This window comes from Pelodiscus sinensis, chromosome 2 (genome assembly GCF_049634645.1).
Source record: "Pelodiscus sinensis isolate JC-2024 chromosome 2, ASM4963464v1, whole genome shotgun sequence".
NCBI classification, from domain to species: Eukaryota; Metazoa; Chordata; order Testudines; family Trionychidae; genus Pelodiscus; species Pelodiscus sinensis.
The window spans coordinates 187,549,434-187,563,582 of record NC_134712.1 but is presented as its reverse complement, the minus strand read 5'-3'; the positions used below and the strand labels follow the sequence as shown (position 1 = coordinate 187,563,582).

At 44.4% G+C, this 14,149-nt stretch overlaps 1 protein-coding gene across 7 annotated transcripts in view; it reads left to right on the top strand.

Annotated features, from left to right (window-relative positions):
- Positions 1-466: 466 nt before the first annotated feature.
- The window catches only part of LRRC3B (leucine rich repeat containing 3B), an 85,869-nt gene continuing 72,186 nt past the window's right edge, over positions 467-14,149 (top strand). For 2 of the 7 annotated variants that reach the window (XM_075922013.1, XM_075922008.1), the window contains exon 1: positions 1,818-2,331. The gene's annotated coding sequence lies outside the window, so the exon portion shown is untranslated. The other 5 variants (XM_075922007.1, XM_075922014.1, XM_075922018.1 and 2 more) reach the window with 5 other exon arrangements.

The following is a 14,149-nucleotide window of genomic DNA, read 5'->3' as shown; positions in this document are numbered from 1 at the left end:
TGGAACACAGGAATTGGCACAGCAGTGGTGCATCTCCTCCAGCATCCTGTCTCCATCAGCGGCCGCCTACATAAGTTTAATGCACTTATTATCTAATTAGAGTAGAGCCAAGCAATTGGCTGTATCCAAAACAATCAACTTTTCCATTTTACTCTATTTAGCATTTTGTGAAGAGCATAGTTAAAAACAAACAAAATGAGCATCTTCATCAGCCCTTTATAAGCAGAAGCAGTAAACCAGCTACAGACAACCAAATTTCCAACCACCAGGCTGTGCAAAACATGAGACATATGAGGTTTATATTGCACAGTCCAGAGTAATAATTTGTAGAAGTCAGGGAGTAATAAAGCACTCACTGGGGACGTAAGATTTAAAATGCCTAGTGTCTTTGGTAATCCACGCTGTGACACAGGCCATGGTGCTTTACAAAGGGGAAAAACTATGCCCGTATCTTTAGGAGCTGCGGCTGAAAATCATCCCAGGCGGAGTGGACCACGGAAGGGGATGAATAACAGGGCTCGGAGTCACTCGCATGGCTTTTACACGAATGCCGTCGGAGTTACTCCGGATTTACAGGCTAGCGGGGAAACCCTTCTCCTCCCCCTCCTCCGGGTTCCCGGAGGAGGTGATTCCCGGCGCTCCTGAGCAGGGGCGGGCTGCGGTGGAGCCGCAGGGGGCGCTCCCGGCCCCCCGCGCACCTCGGGAGCCAGGAACAGCAAACCCCACCCCTCTCGAAGCCAGCCGGGCGCTGGCATGTGGCAGTGGCAGGCGGGGGCAGGCAGCGCGTGCTGCCTGGGAGGAAGGCTCCTGCCCGCCCGGGTCCCGGCTCTGCAGCAGCGCTCGCTCCCCTTCCTCCAAGATGCCCGAGCGGCGGCTGCCCGCATCGCCACGCTCGTCGGCCGGCTGAGGTAGCCGCGGGGCAGAGCGTGCGCGGCCCTTGCAGCCCGGCTCCCCGCCGCTCCTATGGAGCCGCGGCTGGGCAGGCACCGGAGGCGTCAGGCGAGGTAAGGCGCCGCCGCCGCCTGTTGCGCTGCCCGCCTGCTCCCGGGAGCCCTTCGTCTGGCCCGGGCGCGCGCTGCTCTGCCGCTGATCGCAACTCCGGGAACTTTTGCAGGCAGGCCCCGGGGCGTCGCTTCCCCCTGCCCCCGTTCGCTGCGTTTCCTTTATTTCTTAACTGGGCGGGGCAGAGCCGTGCCCCAGCCCCGGGGAGCGGGCGAGACCGGAGGGGGGGCCGTGCTGGGAGGGCAGCAGGCTGCAGGAAATGGAGCTGGCTTCGCCCGGGGCTAGGTGGGATCCTGACCCGGCGCGGGCGGGCGGTTGTGCCCCCCCGTGTCTGGGCTTCCCCTTCTGAGCTGGGGCAGGATGCCGGGGGTGGGCGGCCCGGGGCAGGAGACGGGGGCAATGCCTGGGAGCGGGGCTGTGTGGCTGGCTGGCTTGGGCGCGGACGGGGCTGTGGGGCACGAAGAGCAACTCCGGGAGTTGGGCTGGAGGGGACAGCGAAACGCCGGGCTGCACCCCTCCCCCCCCCCCCCGCTGTAGCAACGACTGGGGCAAAGCGTGTCCTGGTAGGGGTGGTAAGGGCACATGCCCGCGCGCGCACACTCTCCAGTGGGGCTAAAGGCTCCGGGCAGCGGAGACACCCGCTGCCTGTCTAGGAGAGCCCAGTGCTCTGCATGGCACTAGCTGCTCGCGCTTCTCCCCCTGGAGCCCCGGCATCCCTGCCGCAGCCGGGCCCAGCGTCTGCTGCTTCCCGGAGCTAGCTGGGACCCGCGGCGTGTAGAAACTCCCCGGAAGGCCCCTAAGGCGGTAGGTGGGCAGGAAGGGTGGGGTGGAGCTGAATAAAGGAGCGGAGGCTGCAGGAACTAGGGTTAACCCCCCTCCTGCCGGGGGCTGGGGAGCTAGAAGGGATTGAAGGGCCCCCGCCCAGTGCTGGAGCCGAGGGAGCATTTTCAAGGCGTGTCTTGATTCCTTGCTTGCAAGCTGGTGACACGCGCGGGTTGCAGAGTGTCAAGCTGATCAGCATGCAAGTGGCGATGAGTGAGCAAAGTGAAGTGAGAGAGGCGCGTGCAACTGGCAGTGGAAGCTGAGGATGGTGCATGGGGAGAGAGAGAGAGAGATGGGAAGATGCTGTTTGTGTTGCCTTGGGATTTTTCCACTTTGAAACCTACCCGGACCAGTTGCTACGAAGCATGAAGCAGGCGGTGCTGGTTGTGATCATGATGAGGAAAGGCGGTTTCTAAATGACTGGGCTGCGGCTCCCTCAGAATACAAGCAACAAATGGCAGCGGGCTGTGGCCGGGCTGCAGCAGCAGCTGCAACTGCTACTCCCAGGTGAGCTGCGAAGGCTGGGCTGCAGCTGCAGCTTGCCATGCATGCGCCTTTCACTCTGCTCTTGGTTCGCCCCCAGCCCCATGTCCCCTAAGGCACTTGAGCTGGTAGTGCTTTTCCGAACCTATGGGGTTAGCCTTTGTCTCAGGGTGTAAGTGGGTGACCAAGGGGTTTGTGAGCGCTTCTTCTTTAGCTGTTTGCATATTGCATAGTATCCCCTTGTTCAGGAAAGCCAAGGGAAGAGAGGGGAGTTTCTTCTGATGTGTGCCTGATCTCTGTGATGCAGTAAAATAATAGGGCAGGATGCTGTAATGACCTTAAAGCCTGAGGTTTAGATAGTCATGAAATTTCTATTTGCAGTAAGCAGGTACAACAGAGATCATCAGTATGTGTGTTGAAAATTTCACACCATTCTGTATGTGGTTGCTTTGATGACCATGTACATATCCAAAAACTGTTTCTTTAAAATTTGAAACTTAATAGTATGGCAAATGCAATAGTATTTTTTTTTCTTTCCTCTTTGGCATCTTTCCATAAAAATAAAACATTTTTAGAATTCTTATCTCTTAAATGTGCCCATGCAGTTCAGACTGCAAGTTATCAGTTAGTATTTACCAAATGGCTCCTTTTGCTACATAGAAGAAATGGCGTGATTACAAAATAAAAATAGCGGTGCATAAAATACAGCAATTTACCAAATATTTACACAATTGAACTGAAAATGGTCAAATAGCATATGAGGCTGGTAGTAAGGAATTAAGCATATAGCAATTTATACATCTACAAAAATGACAAAACAGGTTATTACCTTAAAAAAGATGTTTCTTAAAGTAATAGCTTTGGAAAAGTGTGCCAAATACCTTCACCAAAAGATAAAAGACTATCTTTGAGTATGAAACTTTGAATGGAAGAAATCTCATCTCAAGTACCGAAAAATGATTGGCTGCTTGGTGTTAAACCATTTAATGATTTATAGATTCAGATTGCAAGATGCCTGTTACGCCTTGTTGAGAGTGGTACCAGAAACCTTTGATATAGAGTACAAGAATGTTCAAATGGTTTACATTTTGCTATTTTAAATATCATCACCAAAGAAAGCAACATGCAAATTGAAGTTTACAGTTGGATTTGGAGAGAGTAATTAACAATTGTATAGAGTAATTAACAGTTGTATAAACTAACTCAAAAAAAATCTTCAGTGTGTCAAAAGTGAGTCACTTTCTTAGTTTTCTTTTGTACAATCTAATTTAGTAGTAATTTTATTCATAGTATCAGTAACATTGAAGGAATTAGGTCTACTCTGTAACACTTATTCATAAATGGTCCTAGGTTTCAGTATGATTACTCACATAAGTAAGGGTTACTCATGTGATTAATGATTGGGCCTGCTGTCAGATAGTTATTATTTGGTGTTAAATAGAGATCTGATTCATTTGAAACTACGAAGAAATCTCTCATTTCAGCAGAACTGGGATTGAGTCCTTCTTTTTGTCCATATATTGCTGATGGATAATTGAGACCCCAATCCAGCTCCCAGTGAAATCAGTTGCAAAACTTTCATTGACTTAACATGAAAAAGATGTGACCTTTAGGGTGCTTATTTTCTTTTTACTTATTTATTTTTATTTGTAGTGGCATTGAGGCTGCTTAACACCCTGTAGGAGGTGTTGGGAGCCTTATAGGATTGAACACTTGGTGAGCTTTTGTTTACTAGCAAAAATATCCTGTCTGTAGCTTTCTTGACAGAAATATTTACTCTTTCGCTACATGATTTCCTTGAAATAGGAAACTAATGGAAAAACAGGATATACTTGATTATCAAGAAATAAGAATATATTCATATGGAGAGCCCAGTCCTAAACCGCAGAAGTCAGATGGGAGCTTTGTCACTGGTAATGGGAGCATGATCAAGGCATGTATATGCTTACTTTGGATTCATTATGCAGATTGAATCTCTCTAGTCGAGCACACTCTAGTCTGGGAACATCTGTGGTCCAGCATGGTTTTAGTTATCCAGATGTCCTCTTATCATGAGAGTGGCCAAGTTTCCCGTAGTCCCATAAAGTTTGTTTACAGTCACCAGTCCCAGCTTAGTGTTCTGTGCTGTTAATTAGCTCTAACTAACCCCTAAATGTCTTCTAAGAGCCCAGTGATAGAGATGCAGCCGTGTTAGTCTGGTGTAGCTGAAACAAAATACAGGACTATGCAGCACTTTAAAGACTAACAAGATGGTTTATTAGGTGATGAGCTTTCGTGGGCCAGACACACTTCCTCAGATCAATATGTGAAAGAAAATCGGCACAACCATATATACCAAAGTGATACAATAAAAAAAAAAGTGAACGCATGTGAAATTGACAAATCAAATTTTAGAACAGAGTGGGGGTGAGGGGCAGGAAGGTAAGTTTCTGTGAGGTAGTGACATAGGGGTGATAATAGGGGAAGCTATCTTTGTAATGGGTAAGATAATAAACCATCTTGTTAGTCTTTAAAGTGCTACATAGTTCTGTCTTTTGTTTCTTCTAAGAGCCCAGTATGCTATGGAAGTTTTGGTAACATCGTTGGACAATATTGACCTCTTGTGGTTCAGCAAATTATCTGGTTTGACACAGGTCAGGTCACAAAGGTGTTGGACTAGAACGGTTCAATCTCTGCATATATTGCCTTGGTCATTTAATTTAAAAAACACAAAGTGAATACAGCACCAGACTGACTTTGAGCTATTCCAACAGAGCTGTTCAATTCCATTGGAATCCTGATAGATCACCAGTGACTTCAAGCAAACGAGAGGAAGCGCGTCTAGCTTGCCAATCCAAAAAACCACCTCAAAACTGTAGCACTGAATTAAAGATGACTGTGGTCAACATCAGCATTAGTGTTTGAACCAAGCAAAATGTAATATAAAATGGTCTTACTGGATTTAAGTAATTAAGGCAGCAAAATCTGCTTGTCGTACTTATGTCATAGGTGATAGAAATGTAGCCGTGTTAGTCTGGTGTAGCTGAAACAAAATACAGGACTATGTAGCACTTTAAAGACTAACAAGATGGTTTATTAGATGATGAGCTTTCGTGGGCCAGACCCACTTCCTCAGATCAAATAGTGGAAGAAAATAGTCACAGCCATATATACCAAAGGATACAATTTTAAAAAAATGAACACATATGAAAAGGACAAATCACATTTCAGAACAGAAGGGGGATGCTGGGGGGGGGGGGAGGGAAGGAAGGTGAATGCCAGTGAACTCACTGGCATTCACCTTCCTTTTCCCCCCCCCCTCCGCATCCCCCTTCTGTTCTGAAATGTGATTTGTCCTTTTCATATGTGTTCATTTTTTTAAAATTGTATCCTTTGGTATATATGGCTGTGACTATTTTCTTCCACTATTTGATCTGAGGAAGTGGGTCTGGCCCACGAAAGCTCATCATCTAATAAACCATCTTGTTAGTCTTTAAAGTGCTACATAGTCCTGTATTTTATGTCATAGGTCACATTAACTTCAATGGGATCACGTGTAAGCAAAGTGTGTAGGATTTTATCTCACTGTTGGTAAATTCTGAAAGATTCTAAACTTTCTAACTGAGAATGAAAGGAACACATACAATGTTGGAAAACATTAGTTTTTTGTTTTTCCTGGTATAATCAGTTAGCAAATGTCTTGCTGTGCTACTCATATTTGTCCATAGATATAAAATTCATAAAACAAAATGGTAAAAGTAAGAAAGGAATCTGACTGTAAAATGATAATGATTCTCAAACGTTGTGATTAAACATTTTTGCTTTGAACCAGGAGTGAATTAGCAGTGTTCATCGAGTTTGGAGTCACTTCCTGTGGCCTCCTTGAATAGTTATACTAAACAAGCTTTGATACTTTTTTAGAAGTAACTTTTGGAACACACAGCTTTGTTAGGATATTTGTGCTCTTCTGTGAACCAAAAGTTAGCATTCCATTGACACTACAAGCAAGAAATTATAGAAAAGTACTAATTTAATAAATATTTTTAAAAATGGTGGCTAACTTGTAAAAATTTACATGAGTGTTTGTATGATAGCATTTAAATGTAATAAATTCTAGGTAGAACTCTGAATTGGAGGTCTAGTCATCTGGTTATTCCGAGTCTATATTTTGTTGCCTTTAGTCCAGCGCATTTAAGAAAGTAAATTATTTCTTCTTTCTCCATTTTTTTGTGGGCAATTTTGTGAAGGTGGTTCTGGATGTGCACATACAGGAACCCATCCAAAACAAAACATATTGTTCAATCAGAGGCAGTATCCGGTTTCTCTTAACACTTTCTCTGCCCTTGATTTACCCAAGTATTAATTATCAAACCCAGCACAGGGGAGGCTTTCCTTATTTAACAGTGATTAGGGTTCATGTTCTTTATTCATGAGGATTTGTGAATGTAATAGTTGTTTATAAATATAATTGGTGATTTGCATTGTACATTTCTGGACCTTAACATTTGGCTTGGACCTCAAGTATATTTTATGTAGTGGCTTATGTAGAACTTGAAAGGTATTATACATAGCATTTGCTGCTAATTCACATAAAAATTTCTGGCTCTGCTATCTTTTATTCTTTTCCATTTTTGACTCCCTATTTAAATTCTCCCTATTTAAAGTTCAGTATTCTGTTGCCAAGGAAAAGACAGTAGTCAAAGTAAAATGGCTGTTCTCTGGATGGTGCTCTCCTGTTAGGAGGAAAGTTGGAGAGAGAAGAGAGAAATGGGGAAGAGATGTCAATGAAAGATGAAGAAAAGGGGGAAAGTGAACTACATCACAGGGTTTAAGATCTTATCCTAAGAGAGAAATGATGGTCCAGTGGTTAGGGTAAAAGCTGGGACTTCTGAGTTCAGTTTCCTGCCCCCACCATGGATTTATTTGTGTATGGTGTTGCTCAAGTTAGTTCATCTTTGTATGCTTCAAATCGCTGCTTGTAAAATGGGGATAATAGTACTTACTGTCTACCTCAGGGGCGTGGTGTGAGGCTGAACTATATTAAAGATTGCAATGTGCTCAGGTGCTACTGTAATGGGAGCCATATATATTCCAGAAATAGGGATCTATCATGTCCTATCAGGTTCATGTTAATTTACCTCTGTTCTTGGGCCAAGATCCTCTTGAGGCTCCTGTTTAGAGTTCATTTCAACTAGCTAATACAAATAGACAGGTCAAGTTGTATTTTAAACACGAGTTTAAAAAAAACACTCATGTTTTTTAAAAAAGTATTAACTAACATTAAAGAAACAAATTACACCAGCAAAGGGCAACCGAGGCTAGTGAGTGAGCTACATGAGTGGCCCTCCTTCCTCTGTGGGCCACAAGATTGTTGTAACTAAGACGATCTCCCAGGATAGGGTAGTTTTTGCTAACTGCTCTCGTGTACCTATGTGTGGCGATTGAACCGTAGCACTGCTTTGATTGGATATAGAGGAAGTACATGACTCTCTCTGTTGTGTGCAGTCACTTGGCAACCCTAAGGGCACATGAAGTGAGATGCCAAGTGTCCGGTTTTGAACCAGACAGTCCAGTATTTGAGCTTTCTGTTCGGGAAACACATTGAGAAAATCTAAATGTCCGGTGTTTTCTAAATAAGATATAATGTAGATTGTGATGTAATGTCAAGTGTGTCCGGTATTTTTGTTGAAACCATCTGGCAACCCTATGTGCCCTTGCTTTAAGTGAGTGTCACTTGTGTAATACTGGTAGGGAAAAAAACTATGTGGATGGAAACCAGCAGATTCTGGCAACCTTTCACGTGGGCAACTGTAAACAAAATGACTCACAGGCCACACATAGAATCTTAATGGGTTGCATATAGCCCGTGAACCACATGTTGTCCACTACTGAATTACACCACTTATTTTAGTCTAGACAAGGCCCTAGAAGAAACACAGAGTATACTGGCTCAGCCAGTTCAATTGAAGTCAAAGGTGTAGGTACAAGGGAGAAGGTCATGGTTTGGGCAGGGAGAAGTGGAGAAAGATTGAGTTAGCAGGATATAGATGGAAAGGTGCTTGAGACAACAGAAGAAAGTGAGAGAAAACATGACAATGGGATGCTACTGTGGTCTGGAAACAACCAAGAAAGCAGAATATAAATTAAGGAAATATAAATGAAAAAACAGAATGAAAGAAACCTAACAGCAAGAGAGCAGAGGATATAAAAAAGCTGAAAAAGAAAAAAGCCGTAGAAAGAAAATGTATGGAAAAAGTTGAAGGCGGGGGGGAGGAAAAAAAGATACATAGAAGTTTTAATCTGGAGAATAGTGCCTCATTTACTCATACTGCAGTACTTGTATAGTAACAGATGGCCCATATTTCAGTCATAATGTGGAAGGCTGACAGAATGTTCTGCTGTTGGGGGTCGAGTCACATTTCTGCTTACAGTAACTGTTGGTCACATAACTCAGTGGGGTATGTATTTTTAAAAGTGACATGCTCTAGTAGCAAGCCATCTTAAAGATATATTTTTGTGGATGTTGTTAAAACTAACTTAATCAGCACTTAAACTGTTTTACAGTATGTATAACACTGTTATGTCAAGGTTCAGTGCAGTTGCATGCAAGTAGTTCCATTGTCTTCAGTGGGAGTACTTTAATCAAAAAGGATTTGGTCCAATTTGGGTAAATTTGTGGAAGTGACAGAAAGTAGTTTTGTGTGTAGAGATAGTGGGAGTCAAGAGCACTCAGTGATTCATAGCAGTGCTTGCGGGATTGAGCCATTAATGTGTTTTTATTGGAGGCTAATGGGACATATGAAAGAATCAGTTGTTTAAACTGGAGAGTACATATATCCAGATTGCTTAGGCATATCGCAGTCTTTCCCTCTCAAAATTATTTTCATTAAGTTTATGCATCACTGAAAAGAATTACTTAAAGCTCAAGTATAGCATTCAACCAAGAGTAAAGATATTTGACATTCAAATGAATTATATAGTTGAACTTGATAGTGTACATTATGTTTAAAAAAAACCCAGGATCATTATTTCGTCTATGAATTATCCTATACTTGGATTCTTCAAGAAGGGTACAGACTAGTCATTGTATAATGGAAAGGGAACTCAAACATAAGATTTTAAAATGATTTAAGTCACTTTGAAATTAAAAACCATATTATGCAAGTATGTATTACATTAGATTAATAAAAGATAAAATGAAATGCAATTTATTGGTCACTGTTTTTGTTTCCTTTTATTTTTCTGTTGGGACAATGAAAATAATCAGCAAAGTAATTTTTACTTTTGTTTATAATCACTTTCAAATTCTTAATGCTCTAATATTAGGGTTTCAAATAATGCAAAGAAGTGTACATTTATAAACAACACTATAATGGGATTTTAAAAGCAAATTGTGGAAACTTTTCTGTTCCGGTTTTATTTTGAAATCCGGGGGAGGAGAGGGGAGAGGAAGGAGGTAGCCTGCTAATGGAATTTTTCTCCTTTATCTACTATATAGTTTAGAGTTTGTGTATCTGTCTATGTATGTCCATCTGAGTCTGTTTGTTCAAAAACTCCTCCTTAAATGGGAAGAGCTAGGACCACCATATTCGGTGTGCAGCTTCCTCTTATAATGAATTAAAACAAAACGGATTTGGTTGTGCGAGGACAATGGGATGTGCGCAGAATGCGATTGTTTCACATCAAATGAAAAGTGAGGGGGTGAGAGCAGGGACATTTATATCCATGAATAAGCCTGGGGCACTTGATGCCCCCTGTGGTCAGGGAGCAGCCTCTGGATGGCAGCATGGCCCCTGGTCTGCCCCAAGGATATGCTGCTAGCCACCGTGCCCACCAGCCCTTGGGCTGCTGTACTGCATGGTCCTCTCCAGTCCATAGAGAAGCCAGCAAATGGCCTTCACAGCCTCCACTGAACTGGGAAGAAGCCAGCAGGTGGACTGAGCTGCTCCCACTACCCTGGGTTGGATCCAGACTTGGTAAGTCTTGTAGTAATATGTAAGGGTATGTCTACACTAGCTCGTTAGTTCGAGCTAGGTAGGCAAATGAGGGCAACCGGGGTTGCAAATGAAGCCTGGGATTTAAATATCCCGGGCTTCATTTGCATGTTCCCAGGCGCCGCCATTTTTAAATCCCCCTTAGTGCGGACTCCGTGCCCGCGGCTACACGCGGCACGGAGTAGGTAGTTCGAATTAGGATCTCTAAATTGAACTACCGGTACACCTCGTTCCACGAGGCGTACGGGGGCTTCATTTGCAATCCTGGGCTTCATTTGCAACCCCGGTTGCCCTCATTTGCCTACCTAGCTCGAACTAACAAGCTAGTGTAGACATACCCTAACTGACTCAAAATGAGGCTCTTAAGTGTTTTGAAAAAAAATCTTGTTTTGGCATGTGCAGATTTTGGAGTAAGATATTGTAGAGAAAATGGGAAATATTGAAAGGAAGATATAGTAGAGTGGATGGTCCATGGAATTGAGTCAGGACATCCAGGACTTGATTCATTATGGCCTTGTGAATACAGAAGGTACGCTTGGGCAAAGTGAGAATAAAAAGCTACTGAAACAGAGTAGTAGTACTTTTACACTTTCTTTACATTGGTGCAAATAACTTCACAGGATGTAAAGCAGTAGAGAGCTGAGTGTCTTTGCCCAGTGCTGCAAACACTTGTGCTTAACATTACTTCTGTACATAGGCCCATTGATTTTTTTTTTTTAATAGGATTACTCCCAGTACAAGCTGTACCTCCCTAAACAGGGACTCTCCGCTCTGACAAGATCAGTGGTCCGGTAGGACCATGGATGTTGCTGGACTACAGAGTCCCATGGCAGAGAGGCTGGTGGCGAGGCTGGGAGCCCCGTGGCAGGGGGGCCAGCGGCGAGGTCAGGTGCTGTGGCAGGATGGGGGCCAGAGCCTGAGCTTGGGGGCAGCGAGGCCAAGCGCAGGCTGGATGCAGCTGACAGTAGGGAGGGGCAGAGAGCTGCAAGGCCATGACAAGGGATCTCCCTGAGTCAGGCAAATCCCCTTGTTCGGGACCAGTCACATCCCCAGGGTGCCGGACCAGGAAGGTCCAACCTGTAGTAAAATTAAGCATGTGCATAATGTTTGCAGACCTATAAAACGATGTTTTTAGAAGAAAGATTTTTACCTGGAATAAAGAAGTTAATAGCGCAAATATTAGTACATTCAGATTTAAAGGAAAATGAACACAATGGATTTAATTACTTTATTTCCCCCTTTTTTAGATGCCAGGTTGGCAATATACTTTAAAGAAAACCTGAAACCTTTTTCATATTTTCCAGTTTTCATTTTGCAAAAATTGGAAAACACCGTAATATACTCCTTAAGATAAGGATATGTGAAATAGAAAGGTGACTAAAACACTGACTTTAAAGATACCCTTACTATACCCAGGTAGCATAGGTGTTGCATTGGCATGCTGGAATTCTAGTGTCTTAATGACTATGGATCCCATAGTTCTGAAATTTGTGCCCAAGGTTCCAGTGAATTAATGGCCATGACACTACACCTTAATGTTGGTATTGTGACAGAGTGGGCTATGTCTATTGGATTATGGATTAGGGAACTGGTACCTGGGAGCAGCTCCCACCCGCGGCCTGCTGTGGGCAGATGGCTGCTCCAGGGAGTTTGCCCCCTCCCATGGTGGGGTGGGGAGCAGAAGCTAGCTGCTGTATGTGCATGGGGGACAGGAACAGGAGGCAGCCTTCCCCCACACTTGGGGCTGCCAGCTCCTGCTTCCAGTTCCCTCTCCCCCGCACAGGATCCCGCTTAATCAGGAGCGCATGGCTTTCTCAATGTTGTGTTCTGTCATCAAGCACCTTGCTTCACGTGCCTTTGCTTTTTAAATGTATGTCACTTCTGTAATACTGTCAGGAAAAAAAAAACTATGTGGATGAAAACCAGGAGAAGCTGGCAACCCTGTGTGTGGGCAAAGATAAACAAAATGTCTTGTGGGTCACATACAGAACCTCAAAGGGTCTCAGGTTGCCCACCACTGTAATTAATCATTCCATAAAAGGTGTTAGTGGCAATCAGACTACTGACCAGGTCACTACTTTTATTGCCAATTTTAATATTTTACTGGCTTGGTAATCACATTAGTCTTTCAGTTAAACACTCATCTGTTGCCCTGACATGTCATCTCAGGAGATATACTGCTTGGCAGGGGCCCGTAGCCGAGACATTATGGAGGATTGTCGAGGATTTTTCCAACCCTAGGAATACTACCCATGCTATTCATCCACGTGGGTACAAATAATACTGCAAGGTGGAACCTTGAGCAGATCAGGAGTGATGACAGGGCTCTGGGATCTTGGGTGAAGGAGTTTGGAGTGCAGGTGGTATTCTCCTCAGTCTTTCCTGCCAAAAGTAGGGGCCCAGGCAGAGACAGGTGAATGCCTACCTGCGAAGATGGTATCGTTGGGAGGGCTTTGACTTCCTTGACCACAGGATGCTGTTCTAAGAAGAAGGCCTGCTAAGCAGGAATGGGTTTCATCTTTGGAGGAAAGGGAAGAGAGTTTTTGGACACAGACTGGCTAACCTAGTAAGAAGGGCTTTAATCTAGGTTCAATGGGGGCAGGTGACCAAAGCTCATAGGTACGTGAAAAACATGAAGACCTTGGAGATGGCTCAGAAATGGGAGGGAGTGTGGGCTATAATAGGAGAGACAAGGCAGAATTGGGGGGAAAAATGAAATCCGGATCTTAGATGCCTATATACAAATGGAAGAAGTATGTTTCCTAAGACAGACTTGAGAGTCTCTGAGTTATGTTAAAAGGGGTAAAAAGCAAGGGTGATGTCTGCTACAGACCACTTACTCAGTCAGAAGAGATGGTTGAGGCTTTTTTTAAAAAACAACTCACAAAATCATCCAAAGTGCAAGATTTGGTGGTGAGGGGGGATTTCAACTATCAAGAGGTATGTTGGGAAACTAACACAGCAAGGCACAGGTTATCCAATAAGTTCTTGGAGACAATTTTTTATTTCAGAAGATTGATGTAAGTGGGGGAATGGTCCTGCTATTGTGGGGAACTTTCCTGGCTTCTATACTACCCTAGTGAAATGGACCAGAGAAAGAATCTGAGTTCCCGCTCCCACTTCTTTTACCCAAAGGCCTCTCTGACCCTGAGGGCTCCCCTTCCACTCTCCTGAGTTAGCAGAGCTCTCGAAATCCCAACAAGGCTGGGCCCAGGTGTTCTGGGGCTTAGTCCCCAACCTTGTAGTCACTTGGGGCAGAGGCTAGGGTGTCCCCACTCCGGAGTGCTCTCTTCACACTGCATGCTTTCTTGATCCAGTGATCGTTACATACAGTTCAAAGCAAATACTATTTATTAAACAGCAACTGATTAAAAAGAAAATAATAAGGAAAAAATGAGAGAGGTTAAATGAGAACACACAGTCCTGCTCTGTAGCACGGGGACATCACAAACAGCAGTCTGCAGAGTGTAAGGACAGTTCACAGTCTGTTCTTTATAGGTTCCAGGGCTCTTTCTCAGGCCCTGGCTGTGCTGCCGGGAGGGTGGAGGGGGCTGCAGGTTGAACATGCTTGCTCTGGCAGTGACCACATGACTTCAGGGTTCTAGGTGGCAGGACTCCTCTCCCAGTTGGAGTTACAATCCCTCTCCAAATCTGGCCTGCAGGGCCTCTTGGCTGGTGGTGTCTGTCTGCCCAAAGCTTCTCCCCCCATTTTGCTGGTGCCCTGCTCACCACACCCAGCTGCAGACTGTGCTGCTTTGCCAGCCTCCAGCTCCTTGTGTTGCTTCTCTGACCCCTTTGGCTCTCAGGTCACTGCAGGTCTGCTCCTTGGGCTGTGTGTGTCTGACTCTGTCATTGCAGGTCTGCTTCTT